The sequence below is a fragment of the Oryzias latipes genome, chromosome 7 (genome assembly GCF_053564925.1).
Source record: "Oryzias latipes strain Hd-rR chromosome 7, Olatipes_Hd-rR_3.1".
Lineage (NCBI taxonomy): Eukaryota > Metazoa > Chordata > Actinopteri > Beloniformes > Adrianichthyidae > Oryzias > Oryzias latipes.
In genome coordinates, this window is record NC_136243.1 from 7,742,977 (window position 1) to 7,751,842 (window position 8,866).

General features: G+C 41.9%; 1 pseudogene; it reads left to right on the forward strand.

The window, feature by feature from the left end:
* Positions 1 to 424: 424 nt before the first annotated feature.
* LOC144993872 (uncharacterized) lies at positions 425 to 3,459 on the forward strand (annotated as a pseudogene).
* The last annotated feature ends 5,407 nt before the right edge of the window (positions 3,460 to 8,866 follow it).

Sequence of the window (8,866 nt, forward strand, 5' to 3'; positions counted from 1 at the left end):
GAGATACCCCCAGGAGATCCTGAGAGGGGGGGAGGATGAGATCTCCATCTGGACGGACCTAAGGTTAAGAACTCAGGCAAACGGATAAACGACAAACGTGATATGTATTTGCGGAAAGCTGTGCAAGAATCCTCGTGACCTAAAAATCCACCAGGCCAGAATGAAATGCTTGGAGCAGGAAAGTGAGGTGCAACGCACAGGTCTTGAACCCGGTGAGACGCAGGAGGAGCCCGGCCTGGAGGCAACCCACAGAGCCCAGTCCCTCCATGTACCATAGCCTCCCAACCCCAGCAAAGTAGTTCCGCAGCAGCGGATTAAGTGGTCCCCAGCCAGCAAACGGAGTGAGTGGCGTCAGTTTGATGAAGATGTGTCCAACATCATCCAAGCCGAGGCCAAAGTAGATGCTGAGAGCCGACTCCAAACGATGACTACCATCATTGTTAGCTATGCTTCAAAAAGATTTGGCCACATAGAGAAAGGACAGACCAAGCATACCCCTACACCAGGAACCGCAGGGCTACTAAGATACATCACCTGCGTCAGGAGCTGCGTACCCTCAAGAAACAGCACAAGACAGCTACTGAGGAGGAAAAACAAACATTAGCAGAGCTGAAAAACATCCTGCGAAAGCAGCTGAAGAGCCTGCGCAGAGCAGAATGGCACCGGAGATGGGGTAGAGAGAGGGCCAGGAAGCGCGTGGCCTTCATCGCCAATCCCTTCGACTTCACAAGGAAACTGCTTGGGGACAAGCGCAGCGGTCAGCTTGAGTGCTCAACAGAGGAAGTGAACCAATTCCTCCAGGACACAATGAGTGATCCCCTGAGAGAGCAAGAACTGGAGCCCAACAAAGCTCTTATCAACTCCGCCCCACCTACAACTGAGTTCAATCTGAGGGAGCCAAGCCCGAAGGAGGTTGAGGAGATCATCAAGGCAGCTCGCTCAGCATCTACCCCAGGCCCCAGTGGTGTACCTTATGTGGTATATAAACGCTGTCCACAACTTTTCAGACACCTGTGGAAAATCCTAAGGGTGATTTGGCGAAGAGGAAAAGTTCCTGACCAGTGGAGGTGGGCTGAAAGAGTGTGGATCCCCAAAGAGGAGAACTCGAAAAACATCAACCAGTTTCGAACTATTTTGTTGCTGAGTGTTGAAGGGAAGGTGTGTTTCAGCATTGTCTCACGAAGACTGACAGAGTTCCTCCTCAAAAATGACTATATCGACCCTACGGTGCAGAAGGGGGGGATTCCTGGAGCAGCCGGCTGCTTGGAGCACACTGGTGTAGTTACACAACTCATCAGAGAGGCACATGAGAACAAAGGTGACCTAGCTGTTTTGTGGTTGGACCTGGCCAACGCCTATGGGTCAATTCCACACAAGCTGGTTGAGCTCGCTTTACACCGCCACCATGTCCCCAGTAAGATCAAGGACCTGATCGTGGATTACTACAATAATTTCAGGATGCGGGTCACTTCTGGGTCTTGGACATCAGGCTGGCATTGCATTGGGAAAGGAATATTTACAGGCTGTACCATCTCTGTTATCCTTTTCGCCCTTGCCATGAACATGGTGGTTAAGGCAGCTGAGGTGGAATGCAGAGGGCCCCCTAACCAAGACATGTGTACGACATCCCCCTATAAGAGCCTATATGGATGACCTTACCATCACCACGTCATTGGTCCCAGGAAGCAGGTGGATCTTACAAGGACTGGAGAGACTCATCACCTGGGCAAGGATGAGATTTAAGCCTTCAAAGTCAAGGTCCATGGTGCTGAAGAGGGGGAAAGTGGTTGACAAGTTCCGTTTTTCCATCTCAGGGACGGTCATCCCAACCATCACAGAACAACCGGTTAAGAGTTTGGGGAAGTTTTTCGACATCCAGAAGTCCAACACAGAACTTGAGTATGGCTCACTAAGGTCGATAAGTCTGGTCTGCTGGGTAGATTTAAAGCTTGGATCTACCAGCATTCCATCCTGCCCAGAGTCTTGTGGCCCTTGCTGGTCTATGCAGTCCCAATAACAACAGCAGAATCCCTAGAAAGGAACATCAGTGGCTTTCTTCGGAGGTGGCTGGGCCTTCCACGGTGTCTTACCAGCGTGGCGTTGTATGGTACAAGTAATATCCTGCAATTGCCCTTCAGTGGCCTCACAGAAGAATTTATGGTGGTACGCACCAGGGAAGTCCTACATTATAGGGACTCTAGAGATGGCAAGGTGACAGCAGCTGGCATTGAAGTGAGGGCAGGAAGAAAATGGAAGGCTGGAAAAGCAGTGGGGGAGGTAGAGTCACGTTTGAGACAAAATGCACTGGTGGGCACCGTGGCGACAGGCAGAGCGGGCTTGGGCTGCTTCCCAAAGACTGTGGTTAGCCAGGCCCGTGGCAAAGAAAGACACCGTCTATTCCAGAAAGAGGTCCGTGCAGGTGTGGAGGAAGATCGAGCGAGCAGGTTGACGGGTCTTTGGCAGCAGGGAGCATGGACTAGGTGGGAGAGTACACTGCAGCGCAGGATTAGCTGGGCAGACATCTTGCAGGCAGATTTCCATTGGGTCTGTTTCCTGGGACAAGCTGTCTATGATGTCCTGCCTAGCCCAGCAAACCTCCATGTCTGGGGAAAGAGTGAAACACCATCCTGCCTTCTTTGCTCTGGGAGTGGCTCTATGGAAGATCTCCTCAGCAGCTGCCCAAGGGCTCTGGCTGATGGTCGCTACCGTTGGCGTCATGACCAGGTGCTTAAAGCTCTTGCTGAGTGTTTAGCCTCATCCATTAAAACCAGCAAAAACCAGCGCGCTCCAAAGAAGACAGTACCCTTCGTCAAAGCTGGGGAGAAACCTCAGGCGCGGCTACAAGTAACAACAGGCCTCCCTCCACAAAGCCTCGGACTGGCAGCTGCAGGTCGACCTGGGAAAACAGCTAAGGTTCCCTCAGCACATTGTTAATACAAATCTCTGCCCAGACTTGATATTAATCTCTGAGATTTCAAAAAACCTGATCATGCTGGAACTCACGGTGCCCTGGGAAGAGCGTATGGAGGAAGCAAATGAGAGGAAACGCGCTAAGTACCAGGAACTGGTTGAAGGGTGCAGGGAAAGAGGCTGGAAAACATTCTATGAGCCTGTAGAAGTTGGCTGTAGAGGCTTTGCGGGACGTTCCCTTTGTAAAGTCCTCTGCAGATTAGGTATCACAGGGGCGGCCAAAAAGAGGGCCATTCAATCCGTGAGCGAAGCCGCAGAGAAGGCTACGAGGTGGCCATGGATGAAGAGGGCTGATCCCTGGACTGCTGCTGGGACGCATGTCGGGGTCTGATCAACCCCGGCTGGGTCGCCTGGGTGAGGGTGTATGATATTGTGAGATCCGAAACACCCGATGACCTCAGGATACATCACTGAGGATGCGTCCCAGTGCATCCATGATATGTTTCATGTATATCATAGACCAGCCTTTAAGGTCTGGCGGATAAATACAACAAAACAAAATGACTCCTTAATTCTGTGGACAACAAGAATGTATGCCTTAACGCACTGGAATGTTCACCACTAAACTTTGTCTTGAACAAACCATGGGTTCTCGTGTTGTTGTTTTGCTGTTCAAACTGTAGCTCTTGTACTGGTTTTTGGTTTTGAACCACCTCAGTCTGTTCCATCTGAGTAATACTCTGCAAACATTTATAATTATTAGATAAAAATGGCTAAGGCACCTCTTCTTTTTAAATAACTAATCATAACGGTGAATTTTGTTTTAAAACTGCTGTGCTTGATTCCATTGGACTTGTCAGCTGTACTAAGAAGCCAGTTACTGACTAGTACCACATTGTACATATTCTCAATTTCTTTGTTAGTATTAATACTAGTACATTATTTTTTGGAACACAAATTCAGGTTTTTTGCATAATTTGCTCATGGTTGTAACTTCTGTTCAGGAGCGACTTATATGTTGTTGTTTACCTTTTGCCAGATCCCTCCAAATCAGCCTCCACTGACTTGTGCAATTGGTTTGGCAGATATTTTTTTCGCTGGATGCCCTCCTGTATTTTACCCGGGCTGGGGACCTGCACAGGGAGACTCAGACCCGGCTCCTCTTACGACTACATAGTTAGGCAGTAGCATGTAGGGTCTTGCCTAAGGACCCACTGAGACTCAGGTGGAGATTTTCTAAAAATAAAATACCAGTAACTGCTAAAAAAACTGTGGGTGTGGGTATCAGTACTTGTTACTGACAACAATGCAGAAGAAGAGGCATAGCTCAGTTTTATGCTGGGGTTGGCAGAATTGTCCCAAAGGGACACAGAGAATGAAGACATCAATGGATTAAAGATTTGAAATGATATAAAGAGTTGATGTGTTAGCATGTGCTATAGTTATCTGATTCACTGTTTATATCTAGAGCTAATATTCTAGATTCCTCATATGTTTAATGCAGCTGATCAAGCATTAATGTGTTACGGCAGAGAAGCATGCACATATTCAATCTATTATTGTTTTATTTATTCCATTAGTATTATTTGAGTTTTGTTCTCGTATTTTGTTTAATAAATTTTTCCCAAAAGTGCGACTTATGACTTTTTCTTCTTACTATGCATATTTTGGCTGCTGCAATATTTATATCTAGAGCAACTTATGGTGCGAAGAATATGATAGTAATGATAACCAATTGATTGATTGATTTGATTGATTTCAAGCATTGTAGTCAAAGCAATAAGGAATTTACACATATTTATCAAACTCATTACAGAAATGTTGAAGTGCATAGATTAAAATGACAGAATATAACACAAAACAAAAAAGTCACTTAAATCACATTTACTTAATTAAATGCAGTGATCATTAACTAAAGTATAAGTAGAGCTTGATTTGTTGCTTGAAAAACAGTGGGAAGAAGCAAATTTATATAATCCCACCCCTACTGAATTAATTCATTTGGTAGTTTTACATAGTTTTTGTAATCTGGTTCTGATCTGATAGATTCTTTTCAAGTAACAAAATCCAGTGCTTATTGATGATTGATTATCTTCAGAAAACATTCATTCATGATTTCAGTCAACAGTAACTGTACCCATTATTTAATAATCATTGATTATTAGAACACATTATCACAATAAATCAGTAATTATTGCTATACATTGCAGATCGAGTAAAGAAAATCAATAGCTTATTGACTGTACTTTAAACATTTTAGTAATCATTATTGCACATTACAATGTAATACTCATTGCTTTAATTATTTCACAATCAAGTTCACAAATGTATTTGGAATTATTCAAACACCTATTGATCCTTAACTCGTCTTATCACTCACTCATATCGTGAAATCAGTGTTTTTTTATACATTTTATTTAATATTTGGATATTTGAACATTGTTTGAGCTCATTACTTACCCTGTTCCAAAGTTTAGTGCCACACACCGACACACAGAAACTTTTCTTTGTGGTTTTCTTAAATGGGATCTTGAAGTTTTTGGATTTTGAATGGTAACAATTTCCCACGTGCTCTGTTTAAAAGTTGCGCAGTGTAAAAATCCATAAGGTCATACAGTTTTAAAAGTCTAGATTGATAAAATAAATTGTTTGTATGATCAAGATATTTGGCTTTATGTACAATTTTAATGGCTCGTTTTAAGTGCTGGAGGAAGCTATACTCTTACTCAACAAGGGAATTTTTTTTTTCCTTATACTTTCATACAAGCTTTTTTTTTTTAAACTAATTTTTGCTTGACAGTAAATTTTTGGAGTTAGACTGTGGCTCCTTTACTACATTTCACAGTAAGTGGATTCTTTCATTTTTATAGATGAATGAATCCATTAAAGGTAAAGCCTCTAAGATAAAGTGAGATTAATTCAGCTATGCTAATTATCATTCCCTATCGGGGTGTTTTTATTGCTATTAGACACATTAGACACATAGTATTTCCTGGTGCTCTGTGAAAGAGCCCCCCCCAAGGGATTTTAACAGTGCTTTTAATTAGCTGTGTGTGCGTTTACAAATTTGCACTTTATACATGTCAATGCAAAACATCTCACATGTTGTAAACTCTTTACCTCAATCGTTCTCTTGATTATGCAATTAAGCATACTTTTTAAAAGTGTGGGAAGTATATTAGAAATTCAATAAATTCAGGCTTCCTTTCAAAAGAAAATTATGGTAGTAATTATAGGTGGTGTGGATTCCTGTTGCTTTATTCAATTTTATGAGTTCGGAATTTCATGACCTTAGAACCAAGTAAATCTACTGTAAAAATGAAACTTCACTGAGCCTTTTGCTCCAGTGACTTTATTTTATCTTTGTGCTGAAGTCCTTCCTGAATGCAGCTAAAGTGTGGCCCCGCCCACACTCCTCATTAACACCCAGCTAATTAAAGCTATATGTCAGCTGTTCACTCTACCTGTGGTTGCTTTGGCCGCTTCTTCTCTAGAGCTGAGCACCATTCCTGTTTGCAGCATAGTTTCTACTATCAGAGTGGGACTGTTGTGTTGTTCTGGTTTGAACAAAACTGAACAAAACTTCACTTTTTATGACTCTGTGGTGGCCCCATCTTTTATGGAGTTGCCTGCTGGTGCAACAGTATCTCAACAGCAGACAGGTGGAGCCTGAAGAAGCTGGTCAGGAGTCATCCTCGACCTTTAAATTCAACCCAGGGGGTGAGAGAAAGGAGGATGATAATCAAGCTACCATCCTTGAGGGAGAAAGACGCCCACCCCATGAAGGACACTGTGTCATCACTGCCCAGCTTATTCAGTGTCAGACTGTTCCATGGTATGTAAGAAAGTGAATTGTATGTATTGTAGGTCGTTTCTTTGTGCTCCTGAAAGGCTATTTAACCACAGCTGCTTCAAGTAAACGATGGTGGTCACTACCACTATTCTGTTTAAGGCTGTTTCTGACTTTTCTAACTTGTACAATATTTCTTACCCATGGTATTTCCTTCTCCCCGTATAATTGGGTAAATATACATAATATTAGTGTAATTGTAATTTGCTGTTCACATGATACGTGGAGGCTTCTTGTGGGCTCTTTTCACTTTTCCTCAAGCGTTGCTGCACAAGTTTCTACAACCGTTTCTGACCTCTACATACAAAATGCGTAGCCATCGAATCTACACTGAAAGTTAAACCAGGTTGAACTTTGACCAACCAGGGCCTCGGATTTGGTACTACTTCACCCTCACTTACTTATGTGTTGTTGTATGTGTTTTCTAAGACCTGTCACCCACAGCATGTCTGTTCAAAACTGAAATGAACATTCTTGCTTTACAGGTTCACTAAACGCCTACAATCTAGATTTTTATTTTCCTTTTTCTGTAAAATGGCTTCTGTGAATTATATACAAACAAACCACCATAATTGCAGATAAGGTGGTAAATGAGATGTTTGTTGCCATGATTACCAGCAGTGCCCTGCAAACGTTAAACGTGGCAATAAATCCTTTTGTTAAGAGTCATTTCTGGGTCTGAATTCAGTCTTTTTGCTCCCCCCATAATATCATGTTCCACAAGACCTTTGTATTAAACGAAATATCATGGAGTGATAAGGCACACCTTTTAGAGATATACATCCACTAGAAAAAACAAGGGTGGAGGGGAGAGCACAGACTTGCTTTTGACTTCTACAATTATTTACCACCTCCTCTGTTTTTTAATAAAGATCCTGCTTTGTCCCATCATGGTTTTTCTTGTTAAATAATTAAAAATGTTTAATGGCTCTGGTTTTATATGCAATGTGCAAATGATCAATGATAGAACCTGACGTCTCACAAGATAATCCCTCATTGAAACTGACTCTCAAAGACCTTTCTCATTGCGCCTGACAGGGTGAAAGTGTTGCCTCGCTGCAGGTGAGGAAGTTAATTAGCTGTCTGGAATGATCAATTTGCTGACAGTAAGATCTCCAACCAGGTCTTTTTGACAGTTCACCTAATGTGCATATTCATCATAGTTATTCTTTTATATCACTGAGGCCCTGTTGGAGCATTTTTAAAGTAGTCTATGCAGGTAATTAATTTAGTCAAGCAAAGTTTGAGCTGGAGAAAGTGTGGGGTCAATAACAGTGGGACATTCCTGAAAATTGAGGTTTGTGAGGATAATTGTTCTTTTTATTTGTTTTGTTTGTAACACCTCAATAATGCTGCACGACTTGGATAGACTCTAAAAATTTGTGGAATTGTCAGAACTTTTAAAAATGACTTTAAACCTACATAATAAAAACCTTAAATTTTTGGATACACAAACAATAAGAAAGATTATTAAGACAAAATAAATTATAAACAGTAATAAAAAGGAAGATTACTTGGCTGTTTGCTGCTGCAGGGGAAATACAAACTCTGGGTATTAAGGTTTATTCACATTTTTCATTCCCTATACAGGAAAACTCATTATTTATTAATAGATTATATAAAGAAATACGCACAATAAAATTATAAAAAAATAACAAAAAACAATGAAGTAGCTGTTTTCTTTTTTTCTTACCAAGTACTTCAGCTACACAAACACACACGTTTAGTGAGCTTTAAAACAAAGTAACTCCTCTGCTTAAAACTTGAGTTGGAAAAGAAAAGAAAACTTTCTGAAAACATAATTTGACATTGGAAGGAAGAACGTGAATAAGGACGTCAATAAAAGTGAATGTGAATTTTTGTTGCTGGCCAACCTAAAAATGTAGGCTTGAAACCTTGATTCCAACACTGGCTTGACATTTATAGGGGTAGAGGTCATGTGTCAGAGATCTAGAGGCAGGGAGGATGATAAAAAAAAAGAATGCCGCCCTAAGAGGGAACTGTAGTTGGCTAACAAACTAAATACTCTCCATCCCATGGTGAAAAGACAGGCAGATGGAGAGGAGACAAACTTGAGGACAATCTTAGGGTGAATTCAGAATGGTA